The sequence below is a fragment of the Hemitrygon akajei genome, chromosome 7, assembly GCF_048418815.1.
Source record: "Hemitrygon akajei chromosome 7, sHemAka1.3, whole genome shotgun sequence".
Classification (NCBI taxonomy): Eukaryota; Metazoa; Chordata; class Chondrichthyes; order Myliobatiformes; family Dasyatidae; genus Hemitrygon; species Hemitrygon akajei.
Window position 1 is genome coordinate 28,076,514 of NC_133130.1, and position 10,229 is coordinate 28,086,742.

The window sequence follows — 10,229 nt, forward strand, 5'->3', positions numbered from 1 at the left end:
GGTCAGACCCCACTTGGAGTACTGTGCTCAGTTCTGGTCGCCTCACTAGAGGAAGGATGTGGAAACCATAGAAAGGGTGCAGAGGAGATTTACAAGAATGTTGCCTGGATTGGGGAGCATGCCTTATGAGAACAGGTTGAGTGAACTCGGCCTTTTTTTCCCTGGAGCGACGGAGGATGAGAGGTGACCTGATAGAGGTGTATAAGTTGATGAGAGGCATTGATTGTGTGGATAGTCAGAGGCTTTTTCCCAGGCTGGAATTGCTAGCACAAGACGGCACAGTTTTAAGGTGTTTGGAAGTAGGTACAGAGGAGATGTCAGGGGTATGTTTTTTTTTTACACAGTGAGTGGTGAGTGCATGGAATGGGCTGCTGACGACAGTGGTGGAGGCAGATACGACAGGGTCTTTTAAGAGACTCCTGGATAGGTACATGGAGCTCAGAAAAATAGAGGACTATGGGTAACCCCAGGTAATTTCTAAGGTAAGGACATGTTCGGCACAGCTTTGTGGGCTGAAGGGCCTGTATTGTGCTGTAGGTTTAGTATGTTTCTAATAGACTCCTTTGTATCAAAGTGAAAACAGATCTCTACAAATTGGTCTAAATTTATTAGTTATTAAACATAAAATAATTGATTGCATGATTACTCATCCCCTTCAAGTCAGTATTTAGTAGATGCGCCTTTGGCGCAATTACAACTTTGAGTCTGTATGGATAGATCTCTATCAGCTTTGCACATCTGGACATGGCAATTTTTCCCCATTCTTCTTTACAAAACTGCCCAAGTTCAATCAGATTGCATGGTGATTGTGAGTGAACAGTCTTTTTCAAGTCCAGCCACAATTCTCAATTCGATTCAGAATTTGCTTTGGCCTCTCCAGGACATTAACTTTCTTGTTTCTAAGCCATTTCTATGAAGCTTTGCTTTGGCTTTATGCCTGGGGTCATTGTTTTGCTGGAAAACAAATTTTCTCACAAGTTTCAGTTCTCTTGCAGGTTGCATCAGGTTTTCCTTCAGGATTTCCCTGTATTTTGCTGCATTCATTTTACCCGCTATCTTCACAAGCCTTCCATGGCCTGCTGCAATGAAGCATCTCTACAGCATGATTCAGCCACCACCATGCTTCACAGTAGGGATGTCTTTGTGAGGTACCGTGTTTGGCTTATGCCAAACAAGGTGTTCAGTCTGATGAGCAAAAAGTTCAATTTTGGTTTCATCAGACCATCTTCCAGCTGACCTCAGTCTCCCACATGCCTTCTGGCAAACTCTAGCTGAGATTTCATGTGAGTGTTTTTTTCTACAGTGGCTTTCTCTTTACCACTCTCCCGTAAAGCTACAACTGGTGAAGCACCCGGGCAATAGTTGTTGCATGTGCAGTCTCTCCCATCTCAGCCACTGAAGCTTGTAACTTCTCCACAGCTGTCATAGGCCTCTCTCATTAGTCCCCTTCTTGTATGGTCACTCAGTGTTTGAGGACAGCCTGCCAGATTTACAGCTGTGCCATATTCTTTCCACTTGTTGATAATCGACTTAGCTATACTCCAAGTGACTGAGAAATTTTCTTGTATCGGTCTCCTGATTTCGGTTTTTCAAAAACCTTTTCGTGGAGTTGCTTGGAGTGTTCTTTTGTCTTCATGGTGTAGTTTTTGCCAGGATACAGACTCACCAGTGATGATTTGGTGTGTCATATTAAAGGGGGGTGAATATTTGCAATCAGTTATTTTGTGTTCTATACTTGTAATTAATTTAGATGATGTTGTAGAGATCGATTTGCACTTTGACACGAAAGTCTTTTTCTGTTGATCAGTGTCAAAAAAAGCCATATTAAATCCACTATGATTCAATGTTGTAAAACAATAATCCATGAAAACTTCTGGGGAGGAGAGAATATTTTTATAGGCACTGTATTTATTTATTTAGAGATATGGCTCTTCCACCCAAAAGAGTCATAGAACACTAGAGAACAGGAACAGGCCCTTCAGCCTGTATAGTCCATGTCAAACCATTAGTCCCATCAACTTGCTCCCTGACTATAGCCTTTCATAACCCTGCCATACATGTACCTATCCAAATTTCTCTAAAATGTTGAAATCAAACTCACATCCATGACTTACACTGGCTGCTAGTTCCACACTCTCACCATCATGTTCCACTTAAATATTTTACCTTTCACCCTTAGCCCATCACCTTTAGTTGCAGTTTCACCCAGTGGAATAAAGCCTGCTTGCATTTGCCCTAAATATGTCCCTCATAATTTTGTATACCTCTATCAAACCACCCCTCAATCTTCTGCATCCTGGGGAATAAAGTTCTGACCTATTCAGCCTTTCCCAAGAGCCCAGATCCTCAACTCCCAGCAACGTACTAGTAAATTTTCTCTGCACTCTTTCAACCTTATTTACATCTTTCATGTAGGTAGGTGACCAAACTGCACACAGTACTCCAAATTAGGCCTCACCAACATCTTGTACAGCTTCAACATAATATCCCAATTGCTGCATTGATTTATAAAGACCAATGTGCCAAAAGTTTTCTTTACAACCCTATCTACCTGTGATCCACTTTCAATGAATTATGGAGCTGTATTCCCAGATCTCTTTGTTCTACCACATTCATCAGTCCTTTACCATTCACTGTGAAAGACCTTATTTGGCTTGTCTTACCAAAGTGCAACACCTCACACTTGTCTGCATTAAATTCCATCTGCCACATTTCAGAACATTTTTCCAGCAGGTCCAGATCCCACTGCAAGCCATGATAGCCTTCCTCGCTGTCCCCTACACCTCCAGTCTTGGTAACATCCACAAATTTGCTGATCCAATTAACCACATTATGATCCAGATCATTGATATAGATGACAAACAACAATGGACTCAGTGCTGATCCCTGCGGCACACCATTATTCACAGGCCTCTGATCAGAGAAGCAAACATCTATGGCATATTCTTGCTCTTTCCATAAAAACAACATCTAATCCAATTTCCTGCCTCATCTTGAATGCCAAGCGACTGAACATTCTTGACCAACCTCCCATGTGGGACCTTATCAAAGGCCTTGCTAAAATCCATGCAGACAATATCCACTGCCTTGCCTTCCTCAACTTTCCTAGTAATTTCCTTGAAAAACACTGGAAGATTTGTTAGACATGATCCACCACGCACAAACCCATGTTGACCATTATTAATTAGTCCTTGTCTATCCAAATACCTGTATATCTGTTCCTTAGATTACCTTCCAATAACATTCCCACTAGAGCTGTTTTATCACACATTATGGAAGATGGATCTGAACATCCGAGTGCATTTGCTTCAAGATCACTGACGAACGCAGAACGCAACTACGCATAGATCGACCAAGAGGCCCTTAGCCTAGTATGGGGAATAAAGAAGTTCCACCACTACCTCTATGGACAAAATTTTATGCTAGTGACCGATCATGAGCCCTTCGTGCCCATTTTTAATCCCAGGAAGGAAATCCCAATGACAACTGCTACCCGGTTGTAATGTATGGCACTTTTCCTAAGAGCCCACTCTTAGGACATAGAGTTCAAGGGTACCAAACAACACAGCAACACTGACGGCTTGTTACATCTTCCACTTAAGATCCACAGAAGGAAAGTCTTCATTCCATGATGCAGCAGATTTGCTTCATACAGCATTGGTGGACTAGTTACCGGAAACACATTCTGAAATACAATGGGAAACAAGGAATGATCCAACATTGTCAAAAGTCTATGACATCACCATGCAAGGATGGCCAATTCATGGTAACCCTATGTTTCCGAGAAATGAGTGAGACGTCTGTCTGTCAAAGAACACTGATATGTGGATCTTGTCTTGTGGTTCCCTCTAAACTGCACACCAGATTGTTAGAGAATCTGCATGAAGGACACCCGACACAGTCAAAATGAAGAATCTTGCCTGGAGCTATGTGTGGTTGACTTCACTGGGCTATTTATGGCCTCCATGTTCTGATTACCAATGAAGTCAACCATCTCAGCAAAGTCTGTCTCTGCTCTGAGGACTATCTTTGCCAGAAATGGCTTACCTGAACAAATTGTGAGTGACAAACAGACCAGATTGCATGCCAGAAGAGTTCAGATTCTTCATGAAGAAAAATAGCATCAAACATTTCAAGTCAGATCCCATCACCCAGTAATGAATTTGTTAGCTGAAAGGTTTATCCAAACCTTCAGGAACACCATTAAAGCTATGGACAAGGAGAACATTTCTCTACAGCACAAATTGGACTATTTCCTCTTTGTGTATCGGATCTCTGTTCATGCAATAATAACTCAAACACCTGCAATGCTGTTCCTGAGCAGGAATCTGAGATCTCACATAGACCTCCTGAAACCAGATCTATGGAAGGAAGTCCAGAATAAACAGTTCAGCCAGTTGCCAAGTGAATCAGCAAGTAGCTTTGAGGTTGGACAGGAAGTCCAAGCACATGATTACTGAGAAGACAAGTGGACCCCCGGTCGGATAGCTACTAGAAATGGACCACTGATGTACACAGTTGATGTTGGAGATCATATATGGAGACGTCATGTGGAACAGATACTGGATGCTCAGCTGAAGAACACACCTGAGTCAACTGCATCCAACAAGACAAACACATTATAGTCACTGGACTTACCTCTCAGTGATGATTATGTCACTACCAGCTATGTGATACCTGCAGTGAAAGGTGTCTTTGACAAGATACCTGCCAAACCTGATGCCACTCCACAGGTCCAAAGATGCTATAAGACCATAAGACAAAGGAGCAGAATTAGGCCACTCAGGCCATCGAGTCTATGCCATTCCATCATGGGTGATCCCAGATCCCACTCAACCCCACACATCTACCATATCCTTTGATACCCTGGCTGATCAGGAAACAATCAACTTCCACCTTAAATATACGCACGGACTTGGCCTCCACCGCAATCTGTGACAGAGAATTCCACAGATTTAATACTCCCTGGCAAAATCAATTCCTCCTTACCTCTGTTTTAAAGGGTTGCCCCTCAATTTTGAGGCTGTGCCCTTGAGTTCTGGATACCCCCCCACTATAGGAAACATTCTCTTCACATCCACCCTACCTAGTCCTTTCAACATTCGGTAGTTTCAATGAAATCAATTTCTTCTAAATCGCAGAGAGTACAGGCCCAAAGCTGCCAAACGCTCCTCATATGCTAACTGCGTTATTCCCGGAATCATCCTGGTGAGCCTCCTCTGGACTCTCTCCAATGACAAAACATTCTTTCTGAGATATGGGGCCCAAAACTGTTGGTAATATGCCAAATGCGGCCTTGACTAGTGCCTTATAAAGACTCAGCATTATCTCCTTGCTTTTATATTTTATCCCTCTTGAAATAAATGCTGACATTGCATTTGCCTTCTTCACCACAGACTCAACCTGTAAATTAACCTTCTGGGAGTCTTGCACAAGGACTCCTAAATCCCTCTTCACCTCTGATGTATCAACCTTCTCCGCATTCAGATAGTCCACACTATTGTTCCTCTTACCAAAATGCATTATCGTACATTTCCCAACACTATATTCCATCTGCCACTTCTTTGCCCATTCTTCCAATCTGTCTACGTCTTGCTGCAAACATATTGCTTCCTCAGCACTACCTACCCCTCCACCTATCATCATATCATCTACAATCTTTGCCACAAAGCTATCAATTCCTTTATCTAAATCATTGAAAAGTAGCGATCCCAATACTGACCCCTGAGAAACACCACTAGTCACCGGCAGTCAACCAGAAAAGGCTCCATTTATTCCCACTCACTGCCTCCTGCCTGTCAGCCATACTGCTATCCATGCCAGTGTCTTTCCTGTAACACCATAGGGTCTTATCTTGTTCAGCAGCCTCATGTGTGGCACCTTATCAAACACTTTCTGAAAATTCAAGTAAACAGCATCCACTGCCTCTCCTTTGTCCTCCCTGATTGTTACTGCCCCAAAGAACTCTTAACAGATTTATCAGGCAAGATTTCCCTTGACAGAAACCATGCTGACTTTGACTTATTTTATCATTAGTCTCCAAGTACCTCGAAACTTCATCCTTAATAATAGACTCCAACACTTTTTCAATCACTGAGTTAGGCTAACTAGCCTATAATTTCCTTTCTTTTGCATTCCACCCTTCTTAAAGAATGGAGTGACATTTGCAATCTTCCAGTCCTCCGGGATGGTGCCAGAATCAAGTGATTCTTGAAAGAAACAGAGCACAGCCCAAAAGACTGAATCTTTTGTATAGTGAAGCTAGTTATGGACTGTTATTGTGAAGGTATGTTTATTCTATATCTGAATGCACGAAGTGTCAGAAATAAGGCAGATGAGCTTGAAGCTCAGGTGCGAATGGGTAACTATGATGTTGTTGGGATAACGGAGTCATGGCTGCAGGGAGATCAGACCTGGGAAATGAATGTACAAGGGTATATGTGCTATCGTAGGGACAGAAATGTGGGCAGAGGGGGTGGGGTGGCCCTGTTGGTGAGGAATGAGATTCAGTCCTTTGCAAGGGGGGACATAGGATCAGGAGAAGTAGAGTCTGTGTGGATAAAACTGAGGAACAGTAAGGGCAAAAGGTCCCTAATGGGTGTTGTCTACAGGCCACCAAACAGTAGCATGGATATTGGGTGCAAGTTGAATAGGGAGTTAACATTGGCATGTGGCAAAGGTAATGTCGCAGTAGTTATGGGGGGTTTCAACATGCAGGTGAACTGGGAGAATCAGGTTGGTGCTGGACCCCAGGATAGGGAGTTTGTAGAGTGCCTACGGGATGCATTCTTGGAACAGTTTGTATGAGAGCCGACCAGGGACAAGGCTATTCTGGATTTAGTGTTATGTCATGAACAGGATTTGATAAGCGATCTTGAAGTAAAGGAGCCATTCGGAGGTAGTGATCATAATATGATAAGTTTTTATCTGCAATTTGAGAAGGATAAGGGCAGCTCGGAGGTGTCAGCGTTGCAGTTGAACAGGGGAAACTATGGAGCCATGAGGGAGGAGCTGGCTAAAGTTGACTGGACGGATATCCTAGCAGAAAAGACAGTGGAACAGCAATGGCAGGTATTCTTGGGAATAATGCACAAGGTGCAAAATCAGTTCATCCCCCGGAGAAGGAAGGATTCAAAGGGGGGAAAGGGGCCACAGTGGTTGACAACGGAAGTCAGAGATTGCACAGCATTAAAAAAAAGGAAGTATGACAGAGCTAAGGTGAGTGGGAGGACAGATGATTGGGAGGTTTTTAAGGAACAACAGAACTTAACTAAAAAGGCAATACGGGGAGAAAAAAATGAGGTACGAATGCAAGCTAGCCAGGAATATAAAGGAGGATAGCAAAAGCAGTTTTTAGGTATGTGAAGAGAAAGAAGATAGTTAAGAACAATGTTGGGCCCTTGAAGAATGAATTGGGTGAAATTGTTATGGGAAACAGAGAAATGGCAGAAGAATTTAATAAGTATTTAGGTCTGTCTTCACTGAGGAAGACACAAGCAATCTCCCAGATGTATGGATGGGCCAAGGACATAGGGTAACAGAGGAAATGAAACAGATTGACATTAGGAAGGAAACGGTGATGAGTAGACTGATGGGAATGAAGGCTGACAAATCCCCAGGTCCAGATGGTCTGCATCCTAGGGTACTAAAGGAGGTGGCCCTGGAAATTGCGGATGCATTGGTAATCATTTTCCAATGTTCCTTAGATTCAGGATCAGTTCCTGAGGATTGGAGAATGGCTAATGTTATCCCACTTTTTAAGAAAGGAGGGAGGGAGAAAACAGAGAACTATCGACCTGTCAGCCTGACATCGGTGGTGGGGAAGATGCTAGAGTCCATTATTAAAGATGAAATAGTGGCATATCTAGATAGCAGTGATAGGATTGGGCTGAGCCAGCATGGATTTACCAAGGGTAAATCATGCTTGACTAATCTGTTGGAGTTTTTCGAGGATGTAACCAGGAAGTTAGATGGGGGAGATCCAGTGGATCTCAGATTTTCAGAAGGCATTTGATAAGGTCCCACATAGGAGATTGGTGGGTAAAATCAAAGCTCATGGCATTGGGGGGAAGACATTGACATGGATAGAAAACTGGTTGGCAGATAGAAAGCAAAGGGTAGTGGTGAATGGGTGTTTCTCGGAATGGCAGGTGGTGACTAGTGGGGTGCCACAGGGCTCGGTATTGGGACCACAGCTGTTTACGATTTACGTCAACGATTTAGATGAAGGCATTGAGAATAACATCAGCAAATTTGCTGATGATACTAAGCTGGGTGACAGTGTGACATGTGATGAGGATGTTAGTAGAATTCAGGGTGACTTGGATAGGCTGGGTGAGTGGGCAGATACTTGGCAGATGACGTTTAATGTGAATAAATGTGAGGTTATCCAGTTTGGAAGTAAGAACAGGACAGGAAGGCAGATTATTATCTGAATGGTGTAGAGTTAGATAAGGGAAAAATACAAAGAGATCTAGGAGTCCTTGTTCATCAGTCACTGAAGGTGAATGAGCAAGTGCAGCAGGCAGTGAAGAAGGCTAATGGAATGTTGGCCTTTATTACAAAGGGAATTGAGTACAAGAGCAAGGAAATCCTCTTGCATTTGTACAAAGCCCTGGTGAGACCACACCTGGAATATTGTGTACAGTTTTGGTCTCCAGGGTTAAGGAAGGACATCCCGGCTGTACAGGAAGTGCAGCGTAGATTCACGAGGTTAATTCCTGGGATGTCTGGACTGTCTTACGCAGAGAGGTTAGAGAGACTGGGCTTGTACACTCTGGAATTAAGGAGATTGAGAGGGGATCTGATTGAAACATATAAGATTATTAAGGGATTGGACAAGATAGAGGCAGGAAATATGTTCCAGATGCTGGGACAGTCCAGTACCAGAGGGCATGGTTTGAGAATAAGGGGTAGGTCATTTAGGACAGAGTTAAGGAAAAACTTCTTCTCCCAGAGAGTTGTGGGGGTCTGGAATGCACTGCCTCGGAAGGTAGTGGAGGCCAATTCTCTGGATGCATTCAAGAAGGAGCTAGATAGGTATCTTATAGATAGGGGAATCAAGGGATATGGGGACAAGGCAGGAACCGGGTATTGATAGTAGATGATCAGCCATGATCTCAAAATGGCAGTGCAGGCTCAAAGGGCCGAATGGTCTACTTCTGCACCTATTGTCTATTGTCTATTTGAGTATGGCTTGTTCAAGGAAAATTGAACGTTTTGTTACTTACATAGTTTTATGTTACATTAATGTAAAGAGGGAGGAAGTGTAATGTATGGATCTTTTTCTTTCAGAGCAATGACTCCCCTTAGCACTATGTATGGACCTGGCTAAAGTCCCCTCCTCTCAAAACTTTTAATGTTCAGATTGGCCGCTGATCAAAGCTCTTTTTCACTGAACCAATCCTGTGGCTCCATTGTGCCAAGGTATGGTTCAGAGTCCTCACTTCTGCCTCTGTGGTTCGGCGCCAAGTTGTCTTTCCTCTCCCACATTTCTTCTGCCCTTCAGGGGTTCAATGAAGTGCTGTCTTAATGATGGAGTTGGCATCTCTTCGTATTACATGCCCAATCCACCTCCAATGTTTCCTCATGATGACTGTGGCCATGTCCTCTTGCTGACACTGAAGAAGTGGGGCATGGTTGGAGATCTTTCTCAGCTGGAAAAAATGGAGGATCTTCTGAGTTGAGAGTTAAGGGGCAAAAGTTTAGGGGTAACACGAGGAGGAACTTCTTTACTCAGAGAGTGGTAGCTGTGTGGAACGAGCTTCCAGTAGAAGCGGTAGAAGCAGGTTCGATACTGTCATTTAAGAAAAAATTGGATAGGTATATGGACAGGAAAGGAATGGAGGGTTATGGGCTGAGTGCAGGTAGGTGGGACTAGGTGAGAGTAAGCATTCGGCATGGACTAGAAGGGCCAAGATGGCCTGTTTCTGTGCTGCAGTTGTTATATGGTTATATGTTATATCTTCTGGAGGCTTGTGGTGTGGAATCAGAACAGCTGGCAAGTTCATTCTCTGCCATACGGCACTATACCAGCATTCTGCCCCATACAAGCAGCATTCACATAACATAATTTGGAAATGATCACCTTGAACAAGAAAAAGCCTTAGACATGCACCCCTTCTCAGAATTGAGAAAGAAAGAAAACAAGTTAGTGAAGATAGAAAAGAATTTGGAGGAGAACAAAGGGAACTTCTGTGATAGGATGAAGTAATATAGGCTTTGAGGTG